The 14,066-nt window shown below is 41.3% G+C and overlaps 1 pseudogene; it reads right to left on the bottom strand.

Moving 5' to 3' along the window:
* Nucleotides 1-13,279: 13,279 nt before the first annotated feature.
* LOC145413867 (5S ribosomal RNA) lies at nt 13,280-13,398 on the bottom strand (annotated as a pseudogene).
* Nucleotides 13,399-14,066: the final 668 nt, after the last annotated feature.

The raw sequence follows: 14,066 nt of genomic DNA, 5'->3' as shown, positions 1-14,066 counted from the left end.
GAATTTTTCATACAGTATTCCATTCCCCTTCATAGCTGCCAGCCATGAACAACACTTCACTGTTTCTGTGTTAATGACGTTGAGTTAGGGCATTATAAAAAACTGTTAACAACTACGGGAAGGGAACAAAGGTCACTGGTGTGTGTACATGACCCTACTCTACCATCCCATCAGTCAGGCGTTCTCTTCACTCCAGAAGTATTCGCCGGTGTTTACATGCTTATGTTACATGCGTCCTAATTTTGAGTAAGTTTCTTTCAGCAAGAGAACATAATTTACCACCCTCAAAATAGTCAGAAAAATATAGAAGACAAACCAGAGGAATATGAATTGAGTTGGTAAGGTCTTTAGGCTGTATGCTTACACGAAAGATTATGGGTTTTACAATTTTAAGAGACGACATGGAACAAAAATATTTCTATCTATCTATCTATTGCCAGACGCCTCAATCCCGTTTGGGGTGGCCACAAACAAATCGCCTCCAAGTCGCCCTGTCCCCCGCCATTTCACTGCCCTGCTCCCAACTCACACCCCCCTCTCTCATATACCTCTCCACCCCATCCCTCCATCTCATCCTCTGTCTCCCCCTCCCTCTTCCACCCTCCACCTCACTCACATACACTCTCTTCGTCAGTCTTTCACCCTCCATCCTCTCCACATGGCCAAACCACCTCAGTGTGTTCCTCACAACGCTTCCTATCACATCCACATCCACACCACAACGCTCCTTTATATCCTCATTCGTCAGCCTGTCTCTCCACGTGACTCCACAGGCTCCTCTTAAATAACTCATTTCCACTGCTCTCACTCTTGACTTGTGTCCTTCCAACAATGTCCAAGCTTCACTTCCGTACGTTAGAGTTGGTATCACAATACTGTCATGTAGTAACTTTTTTACTTCCATGCTCACTTCCCTGTTTCTTATCACTGCTTTCAAGGAACCAGCAACCTTTCTTCCCTGCTGTACCCTTTCAAGCACTTCACCCTCCAAACCACCATCCTTACTCATCACACTACCCAAATACTTAAACGTACTCACATTTTCCAATTCCTCACCATCCAACCTCGCTGTACATTCACTGACTTCACCTCTCTCAAAGACCATCACTTTACTCTTCCCTACATTCACCTTTAGGTTCCGTTTCTTACACACTCTCTCAAACTCATCCACCAAGCCTTGCAGCTCCCCTTCGTCTTCACTCAACAACACAGTATCATCTGCAAACAACAGTACAGGGAGTTTCCAAACACTATCCTCTCTCACCAGGGCCACTCCAACATCCACTACCCTACCTTGTACCTCTTTGCTAATAAAAAAAAAAATTACTCTTTCGTCCCACATGTTCTTGTAGGTTAGCATTCAGTTCCACATTCTTCATTCAGTATCACCCTTCCCAATATATTTCGGACCGACTGAGCAGTTATTTCTGCTCCTTATAGAGTTAGTGTACATTTACTGATCATTCTTTTGTTTGTTCTTATGTGTATGTGTGAAAGAGAGAGGACTGATTCAAACAATAATGTATTCCATTATCACTTTCATAGCTGCTGGCCCTGAACAACGCCTTACTCTACTGGTGTCATTGATGTTGAATTAGGGTGAGCTATAAAAAAACACGAGCAATTATGGGAAGGGAATGAGGATCACTGGTGTGTTTACACGACCCACTCTACCACCTCAAGCAGTCTGGTGCTCACAGTTCACTTCATCCCAGATGTTTTTGGCCGATGTATACATGCTGATGTAACGTGCATCCTAATTTTATTAATTCTTACATGAATCATAGCAAATCAGAGGTGGGGTTTAGGGGAAAAAATAATTAAAAAAAAAAAAAAGCCAGGTGTGCCAGACAAGTCTTTTCACTTATGTAAGAAAAAGAAATTGATTTTAGATCTTTGAAAAAATGGTCCCAAGGCCGACCATGGGAGCACACAAATATCAGAATCCACAGCCATTGAGGAGGCTAAACATACGTATTACTTTAAGCAGTAAAAGCACCTTACCAAATCAGTTCTTCCTGATAGTCTGTTATATTTTTCAGATTATTACTGGGTTGGTAAATTCAGCAAACGTTTCTTATTAAATCTGTTTCCCCTTCGTTTTTAGGTGTTCTGGTGTGACAACTCGTTTATTTCGTTAACATAATTGCGGAAAGGATTGTTCTTCCCTAAGTGTTTAACTAAACCTGGCCTAACCGAGCTTATCTGTACCTAATAATTTTAACCTAACCTAACCTCCAATTGGGAAATTGGGAAACGATATCCACCTTTGAGCACGTGGAGTTTCTTCCACTTCGCTGAAAACAGTCGTAGGGGAAAGTGACGATAATAACGGGGAGGAAATTTTTCAACAAGAAAAAGTAATTTGCCAAACTGAAAGTTGTCAGAAAATTACAGAAACAAGCTGGAGGATTATGAATTGAATTGGTAAGGTCTTTCTGCTACCTTCAAGTGTACGATGAAAGACACAAGTATCTTCCCAAAGTCTGACAAATATAGCGTGGAAAAATCGAACCATTTGAAACGTGCATTAGTAGAAACAGAGTTTTCATTGTATTTCACCTGGTGTAAATTTTCTTCAGTCTGAACAGGGAAGATAGTTGTGTCTTTCATTGTACATTTACCGGTAAATAAATCAATCTAACAGTACTTGTGTTTTGTTTCCGCCAGATTAATCATAATTTCAGACTATTCAGGCACTTCACATCATATCGTCTGGATAATCGGGCTATCTCTGCATTTCTTTTCGTATCAAGACATATTTTCGTACTGTGGAATTTTATCTTTTATTAATCAATTTCGTAGTAAATTCGTACCATCGAAAATTCGTACTTCGGGTTTTCGTTTTTCGAGGACTCAGTATATGTATAGTGAGTATATACATATATATATATATATATATATATATATATACAGTAATCCCTCTGCTATCCGATGTAATAGAGCCAAAGGCATGTCCAGAAAGTGGTCCTGTCCTGAAAGTGGGCCTCTGACTGCTGGACTGGTACTTACGACCCTAACCCAGCCAAACTTTGAAAGCCACCTAAATAACTACCTACTGGATATGCATAGCACTTTTTTAAACCTATTTAAGACCCTATTCACACCAATAATGGACATAAAGCATGAAATAAATGAAAAGGAACCAACAAATGAGGAATTAGAAGTGACTGTACCTCAGCCAGGGTACTTACAGCACTTCTGTGGCCACCTTCTTAAGGCTTTGGCCTTAACACTGTACAACACTGTAATATATATATATATATATATATATATATATATATATATATATATATATATATATATGTATGTATGTATATATATAGGTATAGATATATATATATAGATATATTTATATATGTATATATATATATATACATATATATATATATATATATATATGTATTTATATATATTAGATATATATATATATATATATTTATATATATATATATATATATATATATATATATATATATATATATATATATATATATATATATACAGTGCTCGTCAGAAGTATGGGGCGCCCTGCGTCCCTCCTGAGAAACAAACCTTTCAACATTGAAAAAACATATAAATAATGCATTTTATTTACCTTTAGTGCTTCGTAGGGTCGCCTTTACGTTTCTTCACGGACCTGAGACGTCTTGGAAGTGAAAGGGCGAGACTCCTGAGGTGCTGGAGGGGTATTTTGTCCCAGGAGTCACGAATGGCGGCTTCCAGCTTAGGCAAAGAGCTCACGTCCTTCCCTTGGAGACTCTTCTTTACGAGGTACCAGAGGTTTTCAATCGGGTTGAGGTCTGGGCTATTTCCTGGCCAGTCTGTCATGAATGATACCTCGCAGTCACGAAGCCAATTGGTGACCGATTTGGCCTTGTGAGCAGGTGCACCGTCCTGCTGAAACACTCGTGCACCTGTTAGCTCGAAGGAGTCTGGTAAATGATCACACAGAAGCTCCAGGTAAACATCCTGATTCACTCTGAGGTTCTTGGGAAGTACAACAAGCTTCCCCAAACCCTTCCCTGAAAAACAACCCCATACCATGAGTGAATCAGGATGTTTAACTGTGCTTTCTACATACCGTGGGTCAAGTGGGTCACTACCTTTGCATGCTCCTCTGTTACAGGTAACACTAAACGTTGCCTCATCAGACCACAACACTGACAACCATTGCTCCTCACCCCAATTTAGATATTTATTAGCAAAGGCAAGCCTACGAATTCTCTGGCTGCTAGAGAGAAGAGGCTTTTTCACAGGCCTGTGACTTGTGTAACCAAGCTCATGCACCCTACGAGACACTGTTCTCACTGACACCTCACCAAACACTTCTGGGTTGCTCTCCTTAATTTTCCTTGCACTCACACAAGAATTAAACTCCACTGCACGTTTTAAAACATTAACAGACCTTGGGGAAGTTTTCCTAGGCCTACCAGACCTCGGTTTCTTTGTGGGAACTTCACCACTGTTTTCCTCCCGAAACCGCGCACACCAACGACGCACTGTCGATCGTGCCACACCAACCAATTCACTAATTTCCTTTGTCTGGTGGCCTGCCTCCTTTAGAGCAATGATCTGGGATATGGTTTCACTCGATAGTTCACGGGTAGGTGCCATAACAAAGTTTTGAAGGCCAAAACACTGCGGGACACTCGGTAAAAAATGGCGCAATTTGAGAGGGACACTCGGCGGAGTTCCTCTCTCTCAGGCAGCCCGTGGGCGACTGAGGCGGGAACCAACCAGCGCATCAGAAGGCCCCAGGCTACCGTGACGTCATGCTCGGAGCTCAAACTTGTGGCTCAATTCTTACCCCCCAAAATGGGTGATTCTTTTTGGGCCATAAGTATTGCGCGCCCGGCGGACAACGCTGAATACTTCTGACGAGCACTGTATATATGTATATATATAGATATAGATATATATATATATATATATATATATATATATATATATACAGTATATGTTCATATATAGATTAGATATATATATATATATATATTTATATATGTATATATATATATATATATATATATATATATATATATATATATATATACAGTACCCTGGCGTCCAACACGGTAATATTGTCATGCACAGGTCCCGTGTTGAACCAAAAACGTGTTGGACAAACAACAGAGCTTATGGAGAAAAATGAATTATGTCAGTAACCCTAGGAAAAGTCACCCTAAATACCTATCATATACCTTTAGATATATTGGTACTACTGTAATTATAATAAATGGTGCTGTACTATGAATGATAACTAACCTTTTATGATAGTGTTGGTGGGCTTGCTGGGAATGGAAGGTGGTATCCAAGGCTGTAGGTAGTCCTACTGGGTCCCCGGAGGATGGCTGCTGGCGTCACTAGCGGGTAATGGCTGCTGCTCCTCCTGAACCTCCCTCATAAATCCTGCGAAATCACACTCAGAATCACTATCCTCATCCACATCCATGGAAGGTCCTGCTTCTGCCTGTCCTAGCACTCTGTAAGCCTTCACTGCTGCCAGGATCTTGTCTTGGTTTTTTATTATGGTCCTCACGTTGGCTTCATTCACGTCGTAGGCCTTGGTGATGTCCACATCCTCTCCCTTTTCTTCTTCCTCTCGATGATTTCTAGCTTGGTGGCCTGAGGGAGGTGTTGCCGCTTCTTGGGGTTCTCAGAAGGCTTCCAAGGCATCATGAGCAGGATAAAATGCAGTAGCAAGGGCAGAAAATGCAGTGAGAAAAAAGCACCTTCCAATGCGAATTATGCGACTGAGTGGCACTGTGGCGGGAGAAATTTAAACAAAACATCACGTGAGAACAGAAGCATTTTTTATTGGGCGACATCACGATCCCGTCATGATAGTGGGTGGGGGAGGCAACTTGATCAGAAGTTTTGATTGGCTGTCAGCATCACAGGAATGTCCAGTATGACCGTGTTGGACCAGGGGCGATCGTGCTAGAGGCGAACTCTGTGGATTTCGCCCACTTCTCGGAGCTTCGTGTGTGTTATGCTAATGCACCCATGTTACAGTAGTTAAATTATATTAAATCGTACTAATTTTTTGTTCTCCGTGCTGGACGTGAATCGTGCTGGACAAATGTGTGTTGGACGCGAGGGTACTATATATATATGTATATGTATACATATATGGAAAAGTTTGGAAGGAATGAGAGAGTGTTTTTGATTGGTGATATGAATGGTAAAGTTGGGAATGTGAAGGTGGATGGAATAGTTGGTGAGTGGGGTGTGCCTGCTGAGATAGATGAGAATGGGAGTGCGTTAGTGGACATTTGTGCTGGGAGGGGGTTGGTGATAGCCAATACCCTCTTCAGGCATAAAATGATTCACAGGTATACATGGCGAGTGATGAGAAGGGTGGGTAGTGAACTGAATGAAAGGAAGACAATGATTGATTATGTGTGTGTGGATGAAAGGATGCGAAGATGTGTAATGGATGCAAGAGTGTATAGAGGTTGGGGGAATGGACTTTCTGACCACTACTTGGTGATGGCCAGAATTAAAGTACAAGAAAGTTGGAGGAATAGAAGAAGGGAAAGATGAGAGGAAGGAGTAGTTGCAAGGAGAGTGGAAAGGCTACAGGAGGATGAGAAAAAGGCAGAGTATAAGAGAGAAGTGGAGGAACGATTGGGCAAATATGAATTGGAGCAGATGGGAGACGTGGAAGGTGTGTGTAGAATATTTACAGAAGAAATATGTGCAGCATGTGATGTGGTGTGTGGAAGGAAGAGAAGACGAAGGGGGGTGCAAGGAACAGCGTGGTGGACTGAAGAGGTGAAACAGGCTGTGGCACAAAAGGAGAAAGCATACAATGAATGGATGAGAAATAGGGGCATGGAAGAGGTTGAGAGGCGGAAGAGAGAGTTATATGTAGAAAGGAAGAGAGAGGTGAAAAGATTAGTAAGAGAGAGTAAGAAGAGAGTGGATGAGGAATTTGGAAGAAATTTGAGTGTAAAGTGGAGGGACTGTAAGAAAATGTTCTGGAGAGAGGTGAAAAGAGTAAGACAGGGTGGAAGTGAAGTTAGCAGGGGAGTGAAAGATAAAAATGGTAGATTACTAGTGGAGAAGGGAGAAAAAGTGAGCAGATGGAGAGAACACTTTAAGGAATTGTTGAACGTAGAGGATGGAAGTAATGCGAGTATAAGTGGCTGGGGAATGGCTGGGAGAAGGAGGGAGGTGAGAAGACAGGTAGAAATCAGTAGGATAGAAGTTGTGGAAGCAATGAAGAAAGTTAAATCGGGGAAAGCCCCAGGAATTGATGGAGTGTGTGGTGAATGCTGAAGCATGGGGGAGAGATAGTAGTAGAATGGATGTGGAAGATGTGCAGATTGGCCTGGGAGGAAGGTAGAGTCCCGGTGGATTGGAAGTCAGGTATAATTATTCCCTTGTACAAAGGAAAAGGGGAAAAAGAAGTGTGTGGTAACCATAGGGGCATTTGTCTTCTTAGTATAATAGGAAAAGTGTATGGTAGGATACTTATTGACAGAGTTAGAGAAAGAACAGAGAAATTAGTTGGAGAAGAACAGGGAGGCTTTAGGAAGGGAAGAGGTTGTGTAGATCAGATATTCACTCTCAGATCTTTAGTGGAAAAGTTTCTAGAGAAGGGAAAGAAGTTGTATGCGGCATTCATGGATTTGGAGAAAGCATATGACAGGGTGGATAGACAAGGATTGTGGAAAGTGTTAAGAATATATGGAGTAGATGGAAAGTTGTTGAATGCTGTGAAGAGTATGTACGATGGTGCGAAGGCTGCAGTGCGTGTGGATGGTGATCTAAGTGAATTTTTCTCTTTGAAGGTTAGGTTGAAACAGGGATGTGTCATGTCTCCATGGTTGTTCAATCTGTACATGGATGGGGTAATAAAAGAGGTACAAGGTAGGATAGTGGATGTTGGAGTGGCCATGGTGAGAGAGGATAGTGTTTGGAAACTCCCTGTACTGTTGTTTGCAGATGATACTGTGTTGTTGAGTGAAGACGAAGGAGAGCTGCAAGACTTGGTGGATGAGTTTGGGAGAGTGTGTAAGAAACGGAATCTAAAGGTGAATGTAGGGAAGAGTAAAGTGATGGTCTTTGAGAGAGGTGAAGTCAGTGAATGTACAGCGAGGTTGGATGGTGAGGAATTGGAAAGTGTGAGTACGTTTAAGTACTTGGGTAGTGTGATGAGTAAGGATGGAGGTTTGGAGGGTGAAGTGCTTGAAAGGGTACAGCAGGGAAGAAAGGTTGCTGGTTCCTTGAAAGCAGTGATAAGAAACAGGGAAGTGAGCATGGAAGTGAAAAAGTTTCTACATGACAGTATTGTGATACCAACTCTAACGTACGGAAGTGAAGCTTGGACGTTGTTGGAAGGACACAAGTCAAGAGTGAGAGCAGTGGAAATGAGTTATTTAAGAGGAGCCTGTGGAGTCACATGGAGAGACAGGCTGACGAATGAAGATATAAAGGAGCGTTGTGGTGTTGATGTGGATGTGATAGGAAGCGTTATGAGGAACACACTGAGGTGGTTTGGCCATGTGGAGAGGATGGAGGGTGAAAGACTGACGAAGAGAGTGTATGTGAGTGAGGTGGAGGGGGAAAGAGGGAGGGGGAGGCCGAGGATGAGATGGAGGGATGGGGTGGAGAGGTATATGAGAGAGGGGGGTGTGAGCTGGGAGCAGGGGAGTGAAATGGCGGGGGACAGGGCGACTTGGAGGCGATTTGTTTGTGGCCACCCCAAACGGGATTGAGGCGTCTGGCAATAGATAGATAGATAGATAGATATTTATATATATATATATATACTGTATATGCACATACATACATACATTATATACAGTAATCCCTTTAATATCCGGATGCCCAATAACCGGACTCCCCAATGTCCGGACATTTGGGCCTGGGCCTTCGGAACCCAAAAATGGCCAAAAAAAGTAAAATAGAAAAAAAAAAAAAAAAAAATGATATTTTTTCAATAGTACTTTGAACTTTGCGCGCAGCGCCGAACAGCTGTGTTTATGTGCGGCCCATTTCTTCCTCCCCTCCCCAGTTACCGCCTAACTACGATCGTGACTAGATGCTCGTCGCAATGGATGTCGCACGTGCTCATTTTTGTGAATGAACTACAATACCTCGCCACTAGACCACATGGGAATTTACAGTGTTGTGCAGTGTTAAGAAATTAGAATTCAGAGTGCAAAGGATTAAGTGCCGAGTGCAAACTGGCAATTGAAATTGGCATGGCACAAGTAAGAACCGAATGTACTGTGTTAAACAATTATAACACACAGTGCAAAGTATTAAGTGCAGCACAACACTGGATTACTGTACTTGCTTCAAGAGCATTTTCGCCACTGCCTTAGAGGAGGCAGGATAATCTTCGTAATGGCCACGGACGTGTTATAAGTACCCCGTACACTGCTAAATATTTTCCGTACTCACTTCTAATTCCTCATTCTCTGGTTCCTTTTCATTTATTTCATGTTTTCTGTCCCTTATTTGTGAATAGGGTCTTCAATAGGTGCTATGTATGTCCAGTAGGGAATTATTTAGGTGGCTTTCAAAGTTAGCTGGGTCCATAAGTACCAGTCCAGGAAGCAGGGTCCCAGTATCTGGACAATCCCACTTTCCGGACATGCCTTTGGCTGTATTTCATTGGATATTGGAGGAATTACTGTGTGTGTGTATATATATATATATATATATATATATATATATATATATATATCCATCCATCCATCCATCCATCATCCAATCTTACGTTGCCCCATGAGGAGTGTAGAAGCCCGGGGCTAGGCAGTTGGTCCTGACATTTAAGATGAGAGTGACCAGACTCACTCATCCCTGAGTGGCATTACATGAGGAATAAACCCCAATCACCCCTTGGATATAAACCTTCACCAGTTCAGTCCGACTGGAGCACAATAATTACCCACTAAACCACCAGGCGCCAAAATTTGGTTATGTGGTTACCACCCAGCGTAGCAAATGGTTTCCTGGTGTACAGGAAACCATTTGGCTTGTCATTCAGTGTAGAGTCACCCACAGGCAGAAGGGAGAGGAAAGAATGAAGGAATGAAAGACAGAAGAGGGAGTGTAAAGTCACTCGTAGGCAGAAGGAAGAGAAAAGAATGAAGGGAAAAAAGACAGAAGATGGAAGGAAACAAGGATGGAGGAGAGGACAGGGCAGACACCCGAGAGCAGCACTACATTGAGTGAGTGGATGGTGTATATATATATATATATATATATATATATATATACATATATATAAATATATATATATATACAGTGGAAGCTCGATTATCCAGGCTCGGATTATCCAGCTTTCGGTATATCCGGGCCGTGACCCAATGGTTCAGTGGTACATTAATTCATAGAATTATCCGTACGAATGCTCCGGTTTAAACAGGAAGCATCCAGTTGCTAGGGAAAGAGGCATGGATAAACCAGAGAGAGTCTTGCTCACCCTGCCCCCACCCACACCTCCTGCTCACAACTCGATCACAAGGGTGGTAGGGTGGAGTTTGGTGAGGCAACTGATACTCCTGACGTAGCCTAACCTTGCTTAACTTCTTAATAATTTAACCTAATTGAACCTAACGACCTAACCTGCGCTCCAGTTGGGAAATTGGGAAACTAAATCCACTTTTGTGTACGATGAGTTTCTTCCATTATGCCCGAAGCAGTCGTAGGTACGGCTTAAAGAACGTGATAAAAGAGAAAATCTTTCAGCAAAAGAAGGTAATTTACTACCCTCAAATAGAAAAACACAGAAAACAAACTGGAGGAATATGAAGTGAATTGGTGAAGTCTTTAGGCTGTATGCTTAGACGAAAAGTAATGGGTTTTCTAGTTTTAGGGAACGAAATGAAACAAGAATGTCTGCTAATCAGGAAAAAAAAAAAAAATTACTCATCTCATGTGTTCTCGTAAGTTAGCATTCAGTTCTGCATTCTTCGTTAGGTATCGCGCCTCCCAACACATTTCGGACCAACAGAGCATTGTTATTTCTTTCTCTTACATTTACTGTTCACTCTTTTGTTCATTCTTAAGTGTACTGTATGTATGAAAGAGAGTATTAATACAAACAATAATGCATTCCATTAACCTCATCATAGCTGTCAGCCTCAAACAATGGTTTACTGTACCGGTGTCAAGGATGTTGGGTTAGGGAGAGCTATAAAAAACTGCAAACAATTATGGGAAGGGAACGAAGGTCACTGGTATGTTTTCACGACCCTCCTCTACCATCTCAAACAGTCAGGCGGCTTGCCACTTCATCTCAGATGTTTTCGCCGATATGTTTAAATGCTAATGTAACATGCACCCTAATTATGAGTAAGTTTCTCCCATTATGCCGGAAACAATCGTAGGTAAGGCTTAAGAAACGTTATGATAATAAGAAAACAAACTAGAAAAATACAGAAAACAAACTAGAGAATATGAATTGAAGTGGTAAGGTTATTAAGGTGTATGCTTGGATGAAAATTTACGAGTTTCACAATTATAGGGGACGAAATGGAACAATTATGTTTACTAATAAGAAAAAATATTTTCATCTCAAATGTTCTCGTAAGGTGGCATTCAGTTCCACATTCTGTGTTCGATGTCGCTTCCCAACACATTTCGGACCTACAGAGCATACAGTTATTTCTGCTCCTTACAGTTAAGTGTACATTTATTTCACATTCTTCTGTTCGTTCGTGTATGTGTGAAAGAGAGAGTATTGATACAAACAATAATGTATTCCATTAACCCCTTATGGCTGCTAGCCTTGAACAATGCTTTACTGTATCGGTGTCAGTAACGTTAAGTTAGGGAGAGCCATAAAAACTGCGAACAATTATGGGAAGGGAACGATCACTGGTATGTTCACACGACCCTCCTCGACCATCCCAAACAGCTCGGTGGTCCTTTCATCCCAGATGTTTTCGCCGATATGTTTAAATGCTGAAGTAACATGCACCCTAACTTTATGTTTAAATTCTAATGTAACATGCCCCCTAATTTTCTTTCACGAATCATAGCAAATCACAAGATGGGTTTAGGGAGGAGGGGAAAAAGCCAGGTGTACCAGACGAGTCTTTTCAAATCTGTAAGAAAAAGAAACTGACTTTATAACTTTGAAAAAATGGTTTCAAGGTCTGCCACGGGAGCACACAAATTTCTGAACTCACGAACATTGAGGATTTGAGGGGGGTAAACATACGCTTTGCTGTAAGCAGTAAAAGCACCTTACCAAATCAGTTCATTTTGATAGTCTGTTATATTTTTCTGATTATTTCTGGGTTGGTTAAATAAACATTTCTTGTTAAATCTTTCCCAGCTGTTCTGGTGTGACGACTCTTTGATTCGTTAACGTAATGGCAGAAGACACTGTTCTAATCTAAGTGTTTAAACCTGGCCTAACCTAGCTTAACTGCACCTAATAATGTAACCTAACCTAATCTTCAGTTGGGAAGTTGGGAAACAAAGTCCACATTTGAGTACGATGAGTTTTGTCCATTGTGCTGGAAACAATCGTAGGTACAGCTTTAGAACGAGACGATACTAACAGGGAGGAAATCTTTCAGTAAGAAAACATGATTTACCGAACTGAATATAGTCTGAAAAATACTGAAACAAGCTGGAGGAATATACATTGAACTGGAAAGGTCTTTCTGGTACTTAAAGTGTACATTTACCAGTAAATAAATCAGTCTAACAGTACAGTACTTGTGTTAATGCTGGATTAATCGTGCTTTCGGACTAATTGGGCACCCCTTAACACCATATAGCCCGGATAATCGGGCTATCTCTGTATATATACATACATATGTATATATATACACACTCAAACCTCGATTTAAGGGACTAAATGGGGAATCAACTTGTCCCTTACTTGAAAATGTGCATTGTTTTACCACATTTAAAGACAATTTTATTATGAAATGCAATGATTGTTTCACTCTTCTTACTTATTTATATGATTATGAATATTATTTTACGGGTACTGTATAAAGAAACATATTAATGTGCATAACCTAGGCATTATGTATCACTTTTGAATGGTCTTGTCCGTTTGTCAGGTAGAATATGGAGTCCCTTAAATCCGAAATCCCTTAAATGGAGGTTTGAGTGTATACCATACTGGTATATATATATATATATATATATATATATATATACTGTATATATATATTTCATTCATTCATTGCCAGACGCTATGTATCCCAAACGGGGTGGTCAAGGGCTTAGAGTTAATTGTTTTACAGGGAGGGGTACTAATCCTCCACCAACCCCACTTGACACGTAGGGATGCCAACAGCATCTGGTGTTCCCAGGCGGTCACCCATCCAAGTACTAACCAGACCCAACGTTGCTTAACTTCGCTGATCGGATGGGAAGTGGTGTACTCAACGTGGTATATATATATATATATATATATATATATGTATACAGGTCTCCCTTGTTGTACGTTGTATCGTTTTACGATATTTCGCATTTACGATCCTTCTTCTTTAGTACCAAGTACAGTATTCATTTTACGATTGAGCTCCATCGCATTTACGATTGGGCATGTGGAAATCCTGCACTCACAGGCAGATCAGCTGAGAGATGCGTGGCATACCTGCCCCACCCACACAGTTTCCCGCGCTTTTGCCAGTCTCATCCGCGTGCTTGTTCAGCATACAACCTCTGTGCATCTGTGTGCATCAGTGCCCATGATATTACTATTTCTTCTGTTCTTCATATTTTGCACCCCCTAGTGCCCCCACCGTGATGTCTTGTAAACGCCTTGCAACATCTGGTGCTGGTGATATGAAGCCAAAGAAAGCAAGAACGTCCTTAACCCTGGAGTCTAAGCTTAACATTGTGAAGCAGCACGAAGCAGGTGAGGGGACAAACTCCATCACTCGTTCCATGAGTCTTGCACAGTCAACTGTATCGATTGTTATAAAGCATGCTGTCAACATTAAGAAAGCGGGGGAGACAAGCACAACTCGACAATACATAAAACATCATCATTATTATTTCATATTAGATCACTTGTATGAGTCTTGGGTTCCTTATACACGAGTCCAGGAACGCATCCCTATTTATCC

The sequence above is a fragment of the Coenobita brevimanus genome, chromosome 97 (assembly GCF_032717465.1).
Source record: "Coenobita brevimanus isolate Jiangsu-jjx chromosome 97, ASM3271746v2, whole genome shotgun sequence".
NCBI lineage: Eukaryota > Metazoa > Arthropoda > Malacostraca > Decapoda > Coenobitidae > Coenobita > Coenobita brevimanus.
Note: the sequence above shows the minus strand (reverse complement) of the source record. Positions and strands in the feature narration are given on the sequence as shown.